Source organism: Pan paniscus, chromosome 6 (genome assembly GCF_029289425.2).
Source record: "Pan paniscus chromosome 6, NHGRI_mPanPan1-v2.0_pri, whole genome shotgun sequence".
In the NCBI taxonomy this organism is placed as follows: Eukaryota; Metazoa; Chordata; class Mammalia; order Primates; family Hominidae; genus Pan; species Pan paniscus.
The window spans coordinates 16,321,766-16,338,509 of NC_073255.2; the positions used below are offsets into that span (position 1 = coordinate 16,321,766).

Consider the following 16,744-nt stretch of genomic DNA (forward strand, 5'->3'; position numbering starts at 1 on the left):
AAATTAATGTAAAATGAGCAATTTAAACCAGATGGGAACCCAGATAAGTTACATTATCTTTCTTTTGCTCTTACTTAAAAAAACGTAGCCAAAAGAGGGATTGCCTACTACAGCCAGATGTTAATAGAACACCAGGAACAAGCATATATATATACACACATATACACTTATGACCCTAAATGAGGCTTCTTTCATTATCAGGGTATATCAAGCACATTGCTGAGACGATTCTTATGCCACAGATACCTGCCCATTAGGTATTAATTTTTATACTTGTACTATTAAGTTGTAATAAGGAGCATCAACAAAGCATGTCCCCTCTTTCTTTTTTGGAGATGAGCTATGATTTACAAATAATGACTCTATCCATAGCATCTATCATATGTTTTCATGAACCAACTAATAGGTGTCTATTTACAAACTCTCTTGTGTCTCTCAGAGTAGTTATTTTCATACGATTGGCAACCTTCTTTCATAAAAAATTGTTTGTTAGTTGGAAATAGACAGGAAATGTAAATGATGGGATAACATTAGAAAGTCACTGCTTAAGGTGATCCCAGTTGGAGAGGGAGGGAAACAATACAAAACAAACAAATGGCAGAAGTAATGTGGTGTCACTCCAGTGCTTAATATTTTTCATTAGTTCCCTGTTGTTCTTAAGATAAAGGGCAGATTTTTCAAGTTTACAAGACCTCGACCTCAAATGACCTCGCTGTGTTTCTCTTCCTAGCCTCATCTCACTCCACTCCCTCACTTTGCCCTTGACACTCTAGAGATTGGCCCAAAAATTGACACTCATTTAATATTTGCTGAATGCGTGAAATGAGATACATAAAGGGCCAATGAGAAACAAAACATTGTTGCTGTTAATAAATGCCAAAAACAACCAACAGAATAACCAAAACAGGGTAGGAGAAAAAGTCTGAACCCTATGGTTTCGTTGATTAATATAGGTGGTTAACGAGGTGAATGGAACAGAACAGAATGAAATCATACACAATCAAACAAAAATTAACCTGCTATTTTGCCACAGAATATAATCATAATTCTGGGTGAATATATAAAAAGTGTGTGCCTCGCATTAGGCATTCAGGTGAGAAAGGGTGACTCACCTTGCCATTCCTTACAGAGGCTACTGAACAAAATAGTTCAAGCTTTTCCTCACTTGGGGAGTTAGGAGCATCATTTTAATGTACACTCCTTTATTCATATGTTGTAAAAACAAGACAGAATATCAGAGTAAATTGGAAATGCTCTAATATGTTAATAGCTACTAGCTTGCAGAGCCTTTAATCATGAGACAAAAATCAGAAGTCAATTGGAATGCACCTATGTGTTAATAGCCATTACATTGCAAGGCCTTAAATCATTAGACTTACTCACTAGTAAGTAAAGAAGGCTCATTAAAATTGCAATTGAGTAAATATTTTATTATTCATTCTTATTTAGCTACTCTAATCTGTGGGAGCTCTTAAATTTTGTTTTGATTGGTGTTGGGGTTTGGCATGTATCCCAATTAAAAAAATGTACTAAACAGATAGTAGATATATAGGTAGGTAGGTAGAGTATGAAAATCATTATTGTATAAGGCATTTAATATTTTACACTTGACATAATGATGAGTCTTTTTTCTACTAGGCTTTTTCTTAGTGCAAGGGGTGCTCTCTTATATCTTATTTTCTTCACTGCTGTCTTTTATTGTACCATCTACCTTCTCTCACTTTTGTTTCCAATATTCTGTGGAAAGCAAGAAAAGTTTGGGGCTATAGTCTATAGCTAACAAAAGTTATATTTTTATTTATCCTCTAATAGTTACCTAATCTTTTCTATTCAGAAAAATATTTATTCTGTGGCAATGCAGACTTTGCTACAAGGGTGCCATTAGATTAGCTTGCCTAGCGTAAGTAATGCATTTTTGTTTGTTGTCATGTAAACCAAAGAAATGTGCAATTTTGACCTTTCTTCTAAGTTATGCTTTTTTTCCGCACTCCCCCCACCCCCCATCTGCCCAGTTTGTGTCCCATGTCTTATTTTAGCTCTTTTTCAATCATCTTGTTCTGCTTGGCCAGGTGTACTTTCCCGTAGGATCACTCCTTCTACCACCCTCAATCCTCTGTGGAGCTATTAAGAGCCATCTAAGATCCAACATCTGAGATTTCCCTGATGGTTTTAGAATGATTTCTGTACCATCCCCAACCCTTCCAGGTATGATCTTGTCCCTTTTTACTGTTCTGATCACTGTCTCACATTTAGGTTGAAGCTTTATGTTCTGGCCATAATGACTTTTTTCCCTTTCCTCCTGCAAACGAAGCCCATTGTTGTCTCAGCAGTTTTGCACTTTCTGTTCACTTTGTATGAAAATTTCAGGTCTTACACAGAATCCTGTTTTTCAACATTCAGGTTTCAGTTCAATTTTCTCCTGCCTAGAGGAGATTTCATTGACCATACACACTCTCCCAGTCACTTCAGTTTATTTTCATTATACTTTTAATCACCACTAGAACCTATTTTAATTAATTGGTTAATATGTTTATTGTCTGACTACCACTAGACTAAATGAGGGTGTTATCCGTATCTGTCTTGGTTGCTACTTTATACTTAGAACCTAGAATAGTGCCCGACACGTAGGAAGCACTAAATCATTTTTTGTTAAATAAATACATAAATTTTAAGTTGTGCTAGGAAATAGAATGTTGGTCTAGACAAATAGAAATCTAAGCACAGTATTTCTTGTCATGCATTCAAGTGCTCTAGGGCCTCCCAAAAGTGTATTCAGTGGATAGCAGCACATGCATCCCCTGGAGTTTGCTGGAAATGCAGCCTCTCAGACTCAACCCACTGAATCACAACCTTAATTTTTTTTTTGTTTTTTTGTTTTTTTGTGGAGACAGAGTCTCACTCTGTTGCCCAGGCTGCAACGCAGTGGTGAGATCTTGGCTCACTGCAACCTCCACCTCCCAGGGTCAAGCGATTCTCCTGCCTCAGCCTCCCATGTAGCTGGGACTACAGGCATGCACCACCATGCCCGGCTCATTTTTGTATTTTTAGCAGAGAAGGGGTTTCACCATACTGGCCAGGCTGGTCTCAAACTCCTGACCTCATGATCTGCCTGCCTCAGCCTCCCAAAGTGCTGGGATTACAGGCATGAGCCACCGCACCCAGACTCAACCTTCATTCTTAAAAGATCCCCAGGTAATTTCTATGCATATAAAATCTAAGAAACAATGCTCTAGAATTTTTCTCCATTTATTGTCTTCTGGTTTGATTAGAACCAGATTGTCTCTTGACAGGCAGGTATGTAAAACAAATTCATCTGGACTTCATACCTAATAGCATTTGCTTCTCTGTGGAGGTTCTCCTTATACTTCTCTTCATACAGAGTATCCATGGCTGAAAACATTTATTCAATGAATAGTTGCTGAATGCCCATCTTCTGTCAGGCACTATGTTAAGAATGTATGAATGTTGTATACATCACCTCAGCTAATTCTCACAATAACCTTTTGACATCAGTATTACTATCTATTTTTTACTTTAAAAGAAATTGAGACTCAAAAAGGTTAAGTTATCTTTCTCAAATAGCAAAAGTTTGACTAAAGGAACAGAGAATTGAAATGAGTTTTCACCAATACCCCAATCTGCTTTTGAACTAGATTGGGGTTCTTCTTGGTGGAGAACTGAGGATGCCAAGGCAGTAAATAATAGATAAGCCTTTGCCTCCAAAGAAGTCAAGAAACAGGCACTCTCAAGTTGTTTGTCAACACAGTGATGCATGTTGCCAGCCACACAGTGCTTCAAATACAAAGACATGCATTGCTGATGAGTCCAGTGTGACATGTTTTGGCTCACAGCCATTGAACAAACAGCAATTGATCTATGAGAATATGGAATAATTAAATTTTTGATTTTGCTTTCAATGAATGCTTTAATCAACTCAGCTAATTGGAACCCTTAGGAGCTGTCTTCTTTTTAAGCTAAATCTTCAGCATTCCAGGCATAAGTCATCTGGGAAACCATAGGCAAATAAAATAAAATAAAAAGTTGGGTCAATGGCTATCACAGGCAACTTCATAACTTGTCAATTCCAGCCACTTTTTGAGGCTATTAATTTTATCTTACTTATAAGGTTAATTGAATCTTACTTATAAGAACTTACTCTACTCTTAAGGTCTTACAAGAGTAGCAGAAAATAATTTCATCCCTCTTCCTCACATTAAATTTTGTTTTGGATTGATACACTTTATTTTGATTGGATAAGAACTGTTTTGCATAACATTACTTCAGAGTATATATAGGAGTACATTAAACATGCACATATCTAAATACCAGGTTAATTTATACTCATCTATATGGAGAAATGGAAGTTTTGCTGCCTAGCACTATGGGAATTCTACTTTTTCATATCAGCAGCCCCACAGTTAGGACATATTCATCCACCAGATGTCCCCACTATAGAACTATTTGAGACTTTGATTATCCAAGTGTGCATCCCATTAAATCTGGACAGACACATCTGATCATCACTACTGTGATTTGTGTAGTTCTGTCACTGGTGTAGGTATGAACCAACGCAACTTGTTTTTCTTCTTTAGTCTCTCTGAGGACAATTTCTTAGCTAGATTTTGATTGTGATGTCACAAACATTTAGAATCCTCCTTATGCTTGTCTTTGTGTATTAATATTAAATATACTATCTTTTTTGGCATACATTTACAAACATAAATGGTTTCAAAGGATTGCTTTGCATTTATATAACTTTGTTTTTCTCACCCACAAAGGTCTAGGCATTATAAACAAACCTGCCAAAATACAGAAAATTTATAAAACAGACTAAATGAACCATTGTCTACATTTTACAATTTACACCTTACTTTGAGGCCTTAACTGAAGCATATACTATTTAAACTTATTTGGAATACCCTACGAAAGAGGTTGAGATATAAAATGAAAATGCTTTGGTTTATTTTTGTAAACTCAAAATGAGATTTAAATGTTTATATTTGTATTCCTCCATTTATCTTTCTTCAAAAATGTAATTTTAAGAAAATGTTTTCATAATTCACTATTCTAATAAACTTAAACATGTATTTTGACATTTTAAAGTCACCCCTAAATGTTCCCTTGTTTGGTCTATTTTCATGAATGCCACCACACTCTCATGAGCTCTCCCAAAGTATTCCTTTTTATTCGACTGTATCTCTTATTATCAGGATAAGAGACTAAAACATCTGCTCAAGATAATTACTATAAAAATTCATGAAGACTACCATAGAAACACAAAATGAGAATTGAGATCAGTGGATAGTCTCTTTCCTTGGTAAAAGTATATACTGAAAGTTTATTGCATTTATTGGGTTGGAGCCTAAATAAAACATAAAAGATAAACCATGGTTTATCAAGGTTTTTATAGTTTCAAAGTTTCTTTGGTTTAGCAATTGAGCAAGAATGCAAAAATTAATACATTAAACAAACAATCAATTGTATTTTAATGTAAAATATACACATATTTGTATTAGTCCATTTTCATGCTGCTAATCAAGATATACCCAAGACTGGGTAATTTATAAAGAAAAAGAGGTTTAATGGACTTACAGTTCCACATGGCTGGAAAGGCCTCACAATCATGGTAGAAGACAGAGAAGAAGGAAAGGCATGCCTTACATGGTGGCAGGCAAGAGAGCTTGTGCAGGGGAACTCGCATTGAAAAAAACTACCAGATCTCATGAGAATTATTCACTACCATGAGAACATTATGGGGGAGACCGACACCATTATTTAATTATCTCCACCTGGCCCCACCCTTGACACGTGGGGATTATTACAATTCAAGGTGAGATTTGGGTGGGGACACAGCAAAACTATGTCAATGTTCTGCCTATTCTCTAAACACCTCTTGAATTATCCTGATTTTTTTTTAAATCATAGAAATGTGCAACTTTTATGGTTGATTTTAACAGTCACAATAGTGCTATGTGCAAAGCACCTCCCCTGTAAAATTGCAACTCACAACATAATGGAATTGTAAGCAGAAAGGAGAAATTGAAGCAGAGAGGGACCAGACACAGAGCCAAGATTAAAAAGCACATTATTTAGAGAGATCCTAGGATTGTAATTTTGAGATTAGATTTCTCTTGCCAGATCTATACAAAATCCGGAGTAACTCCGATAATTATTACTGAGTTTTTGATATGTTTTGTGTTCTTCAGAAATTATCTTAAAAATTCACATTGACTTTTGATAGTGATAGTCTTTATATATTTATTTATTGATAACCAATAAAAGTTTACAAAAGAATTAGAGGGAAAAAATGGAGTCTCATATTTGCATGGACCTTTCTAGAAAACATTTTCATATAACCATCTTATCTGAACTCTCTAACAACCATAAGGTATGTAGGTCCAGAATCACCCTCAGCTTACTGAAGAAGACCCATGAACTGAGACTTATGCCTCATTCTTCACTCCCCTTCTCAAAATGAAGCTACATATTGCTTCATTTTAAATAGAAAGTTTCCAAGTCAATTTTAATCCCTGCATTATTTTTGCTACCATATCCAGGTAGTGAGCCTGATTTTACAAATCTCGAATCCATTTTCTCTTCCAAATCTTTGCACACTTTCCCCTGGGATTCTGTTGTATCTCATTTCCCTTGTATCCCAAGGGTCTGTTTCTAAAATCTAAGTCTGAATACTATAGTCTCTCCAATATATATTAGCTGAAAACCAACTTCCTTACTAGAACAAAGAAAATAGAAATCTTCTGTCATTGCCTCACGTTTTCTCTACATTCTATCCACAGAAAGCTTTCATTTTTCCATGAACTGACATGCTGCTTTTTCACTCCTCTGACATTTTGCAAACACTGTTCTTCATGCCTGGTGTCCCCATCTCTCGCTGTCTTCCTTTAGGACTCGGTTTTCTTCCTCTGTGAACATTATTTGACTTTCTCAAATTCCCCAGATGGAGTTGTGCTCTGCCCTGTCTGCTCCCATAGCATTGCAGACATATCACTTTTAAAACTTTTTCTCATTCCCTGTTCACTCACCTTTACTTCCATTAGCCTATGAGAACCTTCTGGCCAGGGAGTTTGTCTTATTCAATATCTTTTTGTCCTTGGTGTAGTCACTGTTATTTTAGAGTTTCACAGTAAATATTTGTTGGATGAGGGGAAAAAGAACCTAAAATGCCAGAACCTATATTGCTTTTCTGCAAAAGAAAAAAGCACTGGTGTTTATACATTTCTAATTGTTAGCTTACTAGAACCTAACCAAGAAGGCCTTGAAATTCACTTCAGCTTGATTAAGCATTAGGCAGATTTCTTCCTGGCTATAGGCCCCTGACCTCTTTTTTCTTAAAGGACTTATTTTAGGAAACTTGCAATTGTAATTCTTTCTCTGCCCCTTTGTAATGTATGTAAATCTTCTCCCAGCCTCTTGCCAGTTTTGCAAACCAGGAATTATCTTTCTCAAGGAAATAGGAACTGGGTCTTTGAAATTTTAACATTGAGGGAAATAGTGCTCTGAGCTCCCAGTCTCTGTAGGAGGGCAGGTACCTAACTTCTATAGGCATTAATTGGCAAACACAGATGGCCTAATCATAGAGAAAAGCATTTGCAAACTCAGGAATAACCCAATGTGCTTGGCATATCCCACTGTTCACCCCACCCCCTAACGTCCTCTAGCACTTTTTCCACTAGGTCACTCCAGTATTTAAAAATATTCCTGCAAGAGTTGAGTTCAATCTTCTCCTATTTTAATAATCTCAAATACACTTTTCTTTGCTAGTTTAGCTTTGTCTGGTACAACTTTAACTTTGACAAACCCTTGATATTCAATTTATAATGATATATTATCTTAAGGTTTCTCTTTTTTTTCCCACATATATATTTACCTATTGATTTTTAAATATCTTTAAGAAACCTGGGAGTCTTCACAGTATGATACAATTATTTTCAGGGATTTCATTTTCAAAACCCTTTTTATTCACAATAAGTTTGCCTATGTTTCCACTATGCTCTCTTCCCTGTCACTTTTTAAAATCTCAAGTTTCTGTTCATATATTTATGTTCATATTTTTCCTTCATGACCCTAGCAAAATGAATAGGAGATGCTGGGGTAAAAGGCTGTCTTCCTTCTTCTGATAGCATCCACTTTCCAGCCCAGGCTTTGTTGTAATCAATAATATCACATTTGACTTCATTCCGGAGATAGAACCCATTTTAACAAAGTGCAGTAAATAACATGACCTTTAAATACATGATGAAAATTTAGGGCTAAATCCAATCATAACTTTGCATTTTCTTATTTCATTGAATTTAACCCACCCATGATATAAGTTGCCCACTTAGTGAGCAGGGCATTAGGCAAACAAATTTTATTACAACATCTATGACTTCCCTTCCTAATAACTCTGGTTAAGGATTTCACTTGAGGTTAGACAGAAAAAAAGGATATGTGTGTACTCTGTAAGCTTTGACATGAGACTCATGACTTCTGCTCCTGTTTAATGCCAACTATCATGGTACATATGCATGTTCTCTGAGTGTACAGTATGGGTATAATCAAATGCACATGTATTTTGAATAAAGGTGTGATAAATGTTTTATTCCTTTTTCCCCCAGTTATTCATTTTATATCTTCATTCTTGAATAGTTCTTTCTTGTGATTTCATTCCTCTCAGTTGTTTTTAAGCTTGAAATGACCTAAAATGTTAATTTTCATGTACTCCACATTTAGTTTTTTAGTAACTAGTTCAAATTCTGGCTTCCCACTTACCACTAACGTGCCCTTGAGCAGATAATTTAACTATTCTAAAACTTACTTAATCTTAATGGAAGCTAATAATAGTACTTATGGTATTCCCATTCATATTAACTGAGAAAAATTTTTATTGGCACATAAAGTTTGCTCAATATGACAGCAGCATGAGGCTATTTTCATCACTCATCTGTGGAGGAGTTGACCATCCCTCCCATACTACTACGGAAATGGATCTGCTCCATTCTAAACCCCACTGTGTTCCAATTCACTTGATTTGATGTACTTAATCATTTTTTCCGAATTTTGCTTATGTGTGGACTTGTGGAAAGTTACAGGTATATACATTGTACTAGACTCAGAGTATGATATTCATCATTCAGTAATTTTGCATTTTTCCTTTTGTTAAAGTGCTAAGGTTGCGAGGAAATCCAGAAATCCTAGGAAAAGCTAACTTATGTAATTTTTGATTGTTAAATTTTATAGTCCATATTTTATAAATTATTTAGAGTTGGGTTCTAATTATCTTTGGGCTTCAATGAAAAATTTGGACTGAAAGTTGTACTACACAATATTTAGCTCACAGTGATCAGTAGGAGTACTAAGACACATGGCATTCTATAAAGTTCCTTTAGTCCCCTTTCTTTCTCTGGACTACGTAATTAACATGAACTTTTCAAGACTGTAATTTAAACAGCTATACACAGCTACATTTGGTCATCAAATCTTCTCAGGCATCTTCTAGCAGGAAGAAAAACAAATGTTTTCTGGAAGTGCTATGATACAGTTACACTGAGCTACATTACAGTACTTAATGAGAGGAATTATGCTACTAAATAAGATAAATTATATATCATAGTCATTTGAAGAGTTAATCCATACAATCACCCAAATAGTCACATTCATCAGAATTTATTGGCTTAATTAATTTAAGAGCTTACATAAATAGATGGTTCCACATCAAGTGCTTCAACAGAATTCCATTTCCTCTGGGATGAAATACAGCTCCTGTGTTGATCTCTCCAGCTTTGCCCTCCATCACACTAAGGCAGCTTATAAGTTCTAATCTCAAGTTAGTCCCTCGTGGAGCCTTGCAACGCTGTTTTTGGGTGAGCCCTTTGAGTGGCTTTTTCTTTCTTTCTTTCTTTCTATTCTTAAGTCTTGGTTATCTCACACTTTTTTCTCTGAGGGGTCTTCACACTTCCAATCTGTCCTGCAAATTATCAGCCAAATAGCTTGCCAGCCACACTGCTGTGACTACATTACACCCTCTAATGATTCCCTGTGGTTCTCCTGATCAAGCATGCATTCACGTCTGTTGTGTTTTAGAGACATTCCGCCATCTGCCCCCACTTGACACACCTTGTCTAGCAAGTCCATTTTCTATCCTTTATTTGCAACCAGAAAAGGTGCAAAAGACCCCATGGCCTGGAAGAGGATGACTCTGTGCCTTTATCAACTCTTAAGGACTAGGCTAAAAACCAACTTCAATTTGTAAATTTTCTTGCTTAAAACAATGATTACTGCCTCTCTTTCTGTACTCCTACTGCTTGGGATTTCTTTCAGATTCATAAAAATAAAAAGAAAGTATAGTTATACCATATATTCCACAGACAGTTATTACAAGATCACAGTGTGCAAACAAGTCTACTGGGTAATGGGGAAATTATGAAATAGTTTAAATGTAACTACATTTGACTTTGGAATCTTGCCAGGATGAGTAAGACCAAATGACTTAGACATTCTATATTTATCACATGAAAACATGCACCAGTAAACACAGTGTAAAACTTTGACCCACTGATGGAGATTGTGGATTGATGAAGTGACTAGAGATGGCACAGTTCATAAAGGAAAACATTTCTAAGGCAGTGAAATCTGAACAATATTTGGAGAGAATTGAAGCTAAGTGCTTGGAAATGAGGAAGAGCAATATAAATGTAGGAGACTGGTCTATGTGGGAAGGCTTTGAAGCAGAATCTAATCCAAAGAATTAATCATCACCATTAAACTTTTCCAAGACCTCCCACTCTATCCTCTATGAACCCCATGTAAAAACACAAAAAGTTTGAACCGTAAAGACTAGCCTAAGGCCTACAGCTGAGTAAATCACAGTCTGACCCTTTAATCTTCATAGTTGTCTGCTAGGAGATCACAGGAAAAGAATCCTAGGGAGAATGAAATTTCAGCAATGGAGGAAGTGCTCTATGAGCTGGTCAGAAGTGGTTCTCTTCCACCTTGGGAACCACACATGTATTAGGAACTCCCAGCCCATTTCATCAACAGTTAGCATTTATGAAAAGTTGCTCAGGGCTGTCTCAGCGTTATTAACATTTGTAAGAATTTGTAATAAAACGTATATAGCTGTTACAGAAAGCGTCATTAGCTTGTTGATTGACAAAGAAAGTGTCTGTTAATCAAACCAAATCAAATCATGGTTAATGAATATTTGCAGAAAACAAGGCAGAGAGTTCTATAAAATGTTCATATCTGACCTGATAAAAAGTTGGTGAGTTTGGGATGGGCCAAGATGGAACTCTGGAACCAGTCAACATACGTTGAAATTAAAGAACAACGAGAACAAAGATCTTGAAAAAGATAGAAGAATTAGTCTAGCTCACACGTTTCAAACCTGATGGGAAGTTTCTAAAAATCCTATCTTCAGTTCCATCAGAGAACTACTCAATTGGATGGACAGGGGAAGATATTAGGGTTATTCATTTTTAAAGGTCCCTAATGCTTCTGATGCATTAGTATGTGGGAACTACTATGTCTGCTCATTTCTGTTTAAAATCCAATATGTAAGAAGAAAGAGTTGATGGTTCAAACCAAATTCTCCTAGTCATATTTGTAACTTGAATTTACATATAGTTATTTAATTGAAGGTAAACAATATTGGCCCATTGTACCATTTTAATTTGTTTCAAAGAGTTCTTTTTTGTTGTTCATCTCATGCTCTGAGTTGAAGCAATTATTTAAGTATTTTAAAGAGCCATAAGTAAACCAGACTGGACTCTTTTTTGTTTCATGGTCATCTATGAACAGAGAAGGTAATGAAGTTTTATGGTAGTGGTTGCCTAATAGAAACCTTTGGGGGTAATATCATCTAGTTTATAAGGTATTTTGACGAGTGTTAGGAGGACCATTTAATTATGATTCAATAAAATACAATTACTGCTCTGAAGAAACACACACACACATACACACAGATTTATACCAATACACTTTAGTATAATTTTACCTAAAATCTAAAGGCAGGTACAGATAAACATTAGTGGGAATTTTGCTCCTATAGAAGGAAGAAAATAGTCTCTAAAATCAAAACATAATTACATTAGGCTACAGATATTATATACAATTTTCTGATGCCAATGTGGCACAAATAGTCAGTTGATGTGGGCTGGTCTGCATGGATAAAGACATATTGAGTTTTAAAAACAAAACCAATTGGTCATGGCCTCTCTTCTGATTGGTCAGTGCCTGTGCCTTTATCACTAAATACTTTGTTAAATACTATAAATAAAACCTCTGGGTTTAATCAACCATTTCTTTATAAGTCCTCCACTCTTAATTCCCACTGTTTTTATTATAATTTCAAAACAAAACAAGGACCACAAAAATCCCCAAATGACAGGATTGAACTAGAGACTCAAACCTCTCCCCAATCTAAATCAGCCTATGACTGAAGTTCCAGGTAAAATAATCTAACATTCTTTTACAATGTTGCTTTACTGTTTAAAAATCTATTAGTTATACACTGATTATTACATCCAGGGATGAAAGGAAAGAAAATAATACTTATGAATAGCTACTGTGTTCAAGCATGATAATATGGCAATTCAAGTGGGAAGTAAAATCACATTTTATGGCATTTGAAATACAGAATCAAAAAGAATTCTTTTCTCCTTGCCCGAAGTTACCAGCTATTTAGTGACAAAGGCAGGATTTCTAGTCCATATTCCCAGACTCCAAAGTCTATGTTCTCTACATCATATGATAACTTCCAGGCATGAGCATTCTTACGGGCACTTCATAAAAGCTGGTAAAATAAATAAGCTTATGTTTTACCTAAATCTTTATAATACAGCATTTTCTAAAATATACTTTTCTTTTTCTTTCAGAGAAAATCTATGCTTAAAATATATTAATTCTATGTAGCATATTAAAATTTGGAAATAATCAAAAGTATGAGTTTGGGAGATGAAATTGCAGTATGAAGAAGACTTTTCATAAATGGATGTTTAATATCTTTGGGGGTTTATTCTTCTGTGCAGTGTAATTGTTTTTGACATTTCAGTAATGCTTTTATGGGCAACTTGAGCTTTGATGCATTTCTTTTTTCAAACTTGTAGCTTGCTAAATTGCCAGAAACATTATATTCACTAGAAAAGTTTAAAAAGTCTAGCATACAAATCATTGCTCATTGAGATTAAATTTCATCTGATTTATAATTTAACCTTTATTTAAAAATATGTAACATCCTGTATGTATGTGCTGTTTTATATCATATTTTTATAATATGTGGTGAAGAACAAATGCAGTAAGTAGGTAAACTTTGGAAGACCCTTGGCCGTAGGTGCTTATGAGAAAAATGTTAAAAATATGATGGATAAGCAAATAAAGAAAGAAGAGAAATAAACAGCACTTATACGTGAAGGCTTTTGCCAAAGATCAGCTAGGATACTAAGGAAATCATTACCACATTCACTTACAAACTGACACCTTTATCTCCCAATTCTGCAGTAGTTGGTGAACAGTTTCAACGAAGATAACATAAAATCAATTTGAAGATTTTCTATTGCAAAACTCTATCTTCTAGCATCGTATGCCAAGATACTGCTCTCTAGAAGCCATTACAAAATCAAAACCACTATTGAACTAGAAAAATCTTAAAAAGGGTTTGGCTTATGTGCACATATTAAAGATGGAATAGAGGCTGCCTATGTGATCAAACAAGGAGAGAAGATGCAGGCAGAATGAGTTTCATAGATAATGTGCTGAGACTTTTGAAGTCTTTACCCTGAGGGTAAGAATAACAAGCTACTTTGCTTGGGTTTGGATGGACTTACAAAGCCGGGGGAAAATGGATGAGATGAAATACACAGAATCAAAATAACAGGGGATTTGGAGAGTTAAGATTTTTAGACAAGTTAAGTTACTGGGAAGTCAATGGAAAGAATACTAATAGAGACCCAAATGGGAGAATCTTGTCAGCTAGTCTTCTAGTATCATGAATTTTTAAAGTGATATATTCTACAGAATCAGAAGTATGCAGAAATGCCATGCTTATACGTGACTATAATGTTCCTGAATTCTAGTCTGAAAGTCATGAACATAAAATTATAACATGGAACTAATAATTGCTGACTTTTATTGTGCATTGTTATGTGCCAGGCATTAAGTGTTTTACAGGATTTAGCGGATATAATTTTCCAACAACTCTATGAAGTAGACATGATTATTATACCCATATTACAGAGAAATAAAACCATGGAAGTTGATTAATGTCCCCTACTTTATACTATGCTGTCCCCTCTTAGTGTGAGAGACTAGCTTAATTTATTTGTCTTCTCTTGTGATTTTTCAATAATACACTATTGTATGTGGCAAGAAAATATGTGAGAGGTGATCTAGTTTAAGGATTAGGAAATGAGGCCCATAGTATGGAAAACACTTGCCCAAGGTTACACAAGTTGATGATGGAGTTGGATATTCAGTGACCATATGACCTGGGGCTTAGGGCTGAGACATTTGTAATTTTTTTCATGTATGAGGCCAAATTATTGTTATAGAGATGATAGATATTCCTCCACAGCATTGTGCTCAACTATCTAATGCACTAAGGAACACAAATAAATTACACTTCTTCCAAGGGCCAGGAGCCTGTGGCTATGTAAGCTGCTTACACTAATTTTTAGAAGCAGGAGATATTATCTCACTTCTACAAGTGAGGAAACTATACAGATGAAATATAAAAGTGGCAAATTTCACTCAAACATGCAAAACATACAATGAAATGTTCTTGAAACAAAATAAACAAATGAAAACATTTAGCCAACCAAGGGTAGAACCAAAGTCAACAATCATTGAATCTAGGTAAATAAAGACACTGAGGCTAAAAAGTTGTGAGACTTTATTAGAGCAGACAATATAGATGTCATGAGTCCAGAAATTAAGCTATCCAACGTAAATCAATGTATTAGTCCATTCTCACATTACTATAAGGAGATACCCGAGATGGGGTAATTTATAAAGGAAAGAGGTTTAATTCACTTACAGTTCAGAATGGCTGGGGAGGCCTCAGGAAACTTACAATCATGGTGGAAGGGGAAGCAAACACATCCTTCTTCACATGGTGGCAGGAAGGAGAAGAACGAGAGCTGAGTAAAGGGGGAAGACCTTATAAAACCATCAGATCATATGAGAACTTACTCACTATAATGAGAATAGGATGAGGGAAACTGCCCCCATGATTCAATTACCTCTCACCAGGTCCCTTTCACAATGTGTGGGGATTATGGGAACTACAATTTAAAATGAGATTTGGTTGAGGACACAGCCAAAACATATCAATCAATAAGATAATAGACATATGTTTGTTGAGATAGGCCAGATATTTTGGTGCATCTGTCAAATATAAAACTAATGGTATTGATAAAAATGTACCTCATTACATTTCTTCAGGGGACATTAGGAATAAGGTAACTCCTGAGAAAGTAGTTCAAACAAAGCCAATTACCAATCCAATGTTGTTTCAAAGATATGGAAAACACTGGTCATTTTTTTGGTAAATACATTTTTTGGAGTATAATGTACTCTCAATAATCTTTAATACATAATAGAACTTTCCACTTGGAAAATGTTTATCTTAAAAATAACTGTTGACTAGTAGCCAAGATAGCCGACTAGAAGCAGCTAGTATGCTAAGAGCTGTGGCTCTCAGGGAGAGAACAGAAGGGCAAGTAAATATAACACCTTGCACTGAAACATCCAGGTACTTGCATTGGGATTAATCAAGGAAACAACTTGACCCACAGAGGGAAGAAAAACAAGACAAGACAATGGCTCACCTGGGAGCAACATGGAGCCAGGGGACCATCCCCTGCCCAGGGAAGTGATGAGTGAATAAGCGATCCCGGGAAACCATGCTTCCCCCACAGATCTTTGCAACCCTTGGGTTAGGAGATCTCTTTGAGAACCCACTCCACCTTCAGTCTTCAGTCTGATATAGCTATGTGGAGTCTTGGCAGAGCAGCCGCTCAGGCATGTGTGAAGACCCTGGAGCCTTAGATACTTGGGCCTTCTGGCAAAAGTAGCTGCAGCTCCATCCAAGTGGGAGCTTAGACTCCTGTACATACCCCTAGATAAGAGGCTGAAGCCATGGGGCTGATCCATAACAGCCCACAGACCCCACTTTCATGGCACCTCATATGATAAGACCCTCTGGCTTGGAATCCCTAAGAAGGAGCTCTCAGAGAGAGGGGCAGGCTGCCATCTTTGCTGTTTGGGTGCCTTGGCCATTATAGCCTTTAGGCTTTGGAGATGTGAAAGGGATCCACCAGCACAGTATAGCTGTGCTACCAAAATGTGGCCAGACTGCTGCTTTAAGCAGGAGCGCAATCCTCTTCCTCCTCACTGGGTGGAACCTCCCAACTGGGACCTCCAGCCTCTCCTGCTTGAGCTCTCCAGTTGACAGAGATCTGAATTCCCCCTGGGACTGCACTCCCAGAGGGAAGGGTGGGCCACCATCTTTGCTGTAGGTGACTTAGCTGTTCCAGCCTTTGGCTATCTGAAGTGACCGGGGGCTGAAGTGGACTGGACCCCCAGCACAGCACAGCTGCTTTATCAAAACATGCCCAGACTGCTTTTTAAAGCAGGTCCTCATCCTATTCCTCCTCACTGGACAGGACCTCCCAACTAGGGTCTCCAGCCACTTCATGCAGATGCCTTTGGGTGGCAAAAATGTCCCTACTTCCCTGGGACAAAGCTC

The 16,744-nt window shown here is 36.4% G+C and overlaps 1 protein-coding gene across 1 annotated transcript in view; it reads right to left on the bottom strand.

The window, feature by feature from the left end:
• THSD7A (thrombospondin type 1 domain containing 7A) overlaps positions 1-16,744 on the bottom strand; it is a 474,918-nt gene that overhangs the window by 121,654 nt on the left and 336,520 nt on the right. The gene's annotated exons all lie outside the window — the stretch shown is intronic.